This window comes from Oncorhynchus kisutch, linkage group LG21, assembly GCF_002021735.2.
Source record: "Oncorhynchus kisutch isolate 150728-3 linkage group LG21, Okis_V2, whole genome shotgun sequence".
Taxonomy (NCBI): Eukaryota; Metazoa; Chordata; class Actinopteri; order Salmoniformes; family Salmonidae; genus Oncorhynchus; species Oncorhynchus kisutch.
Genome location: NC_034194.2, coordinates 8,860,279 through 8,862,285, shown reverse-complemented (window position 1 = coordinate 8,862,285; position 2,007 = coordinate 8,860,279). Strand labels below are relative to the sequence as shown.

Below are 2,007 nucleotides of genomic sequence, written 5' to 3'. Positions count from 1 at the left end.
GTGCGTATGTATACATTTATTTTGCAGTGCTCACACACGCAACTCGGGCGGTGTGGTCAGCATGTTAGTCTGACTTTAATTTCACTTTGTTTACAAATGTAAGTAAATAAATTATTGATATGTTGGATTCACATCTCCATCTCATCCAGAAATCTAAGTTAAAGATTAGACCAAATCAAATCCAACTTTAAATGCACTTTAAATAAAGTTTGATTTGATTTAGTCCTATTCTTTGACTTACTGTACATTTTTGGTTGAGATGGAGATGCGAATCCAACATATAAATTATTAAGTCAGTGGCGCAGATGGAACTATCCAAGCAGAAGATACATCTCCTTCAAATGTTTTTTTCCTGATAGTAGATATAAAGTTGAAGATCTGACATTGTTTTAAAGGTACAAATTCAACATATATTACCCAAGGTTTGCTTGTTGACAATCTTGTGGTTGAAATGTAACGCTCAAAACAAGTTTACATTGATTACATTTTACAAATCTAATGTATTTTCTACATAGATTCCACATTAAAATACATTGACAAATTACATTGAAACAATGTTGATTTAATCAGTTTGTGCCCAGTGGGTAGTGTCCAAGTTCAAATCAGGCTTTGTTTGAGTAAGGCCCATTTAAAACCATGTTAAGAAAGGTACAGCTGACTCTATGGTTTTGCTTGATTTGTGTTTGTCTAGTCTGGATCCGTTTTTATTAATGTTTTCTTTTACAGAGCTCAATAGTATTCTGTCTGCACCCTCTTAGAAGTGTTTTCATTAAGTTCCATACTTCATTTGCCCAGTTGTCATACTAATTCAAGTGGGAATGGACCTGAAGTAAGCTATCTTGCTCCTCTGTCATTATGTGTGCATGTGTCAAAAGCAGAAATCCAACAGCAAACAACCACAGAGGCAGGCCAAAGTACAATCAAAGGTTCTTTATTATAAATTCAGTTTTGACAATACACTATCACTACGGCCCTATTGGAAAAATAAAAGGGCTAGGATTTAGGCTAAAGGCTAACTATGAGCACCGGGGCAAACTAACACAGCAGTTGATTCACTCATGGAGGTCAATGTTTGATTTTTCGTTCGGCTCTTTCCGAGCAGTGTTCTTTCCTTTAGCTCTACCGGAGCAGGGTTCAGCTGTGATGGCTGCTTGCTGGGCTGTCTCTCACGCTATGCCGGGCCTGCTGGGTTGTAGCATCATGCAGCTGCATCGGGCGTGTCCCCCGTGTCTGTAGTCACGGGGATCACAAAACAAACAATTGTATGTTTTGGCCAACAATTGGAGTCATACTCACACACTGGAAATAAGCAATTACCTTTAGCAATTCTGTTGATAGCGTTGTGATTTGTGTCTTTTTCCCACAGTAGGTGAACAGCGGAGAGGAGCAGCAGCAACAAGGTGGATGTCCTTTGGTCGAGAGGTCCCCTGTCCGAAGGCCGTGCTAAGGACAACTTCCAGTTCCTTCTAACTCTAGTTCTGGGGCGAGTTTAGCAATTAATTTGGGGAGGGAAGAGGTGATAGGGAATTGGCAACAGCTGTTTCAATGTCACTTTAGTCCATGCAAATCTGTGGGGGAAAAGCACATCATACGGGCAAGCAAAATGGTCCTTGCGATTCAATTCGATTTCACGCGTGAGAATGTAAGGAACTAAGTGAAAAGCAATCGTTGTAAACAACACACAGCACACATGATTAAATAATAAGACATGCTGATGTGTAATAGAAAGAAATTTGGCTGACTATGCTGACTGAAACTAATCATAAATAAACTCAAGTGCTGTTGGAGACCAAAAAGTATGACCAAAATCAGCAGAATTTTCAAAACAAATGTTAACACATTAACAAACGGAAACTTTTTGGGACTCTCTCAATCAAATTGTTTCCCAGAACACCTGAGGGTGGGCCAGACAGTGTTTTCAGAACCCTTTTCCCATGAAGTAAAATAAGGAGACTGAGAAGGAGAGAAATGGAGCCCATCTGAATCTTCTGAGCAGGGGAGCTACAG

General features: G+C 39.6%; 1 long non-coding RNA gene across 1 annotated transcript; it reads right to left on the bottom strand.

The window, feature by feature from the left end:
• Nucleotides 1–915: 915 nt before the first annotated feature.
• Nucleotides 916–2,007, bottom strand: LOC116356219 (uncharacterized). The gene is made up of 2 exons (XR_004204704.1): nt 1,318–2,007; nt 916–1,230 (listed from the first exon to the last, which is right to left on the bottom strand). It is a non-coding gene; the product is annotated as an uncharacterized LOC116356219 (long non-coding RNA).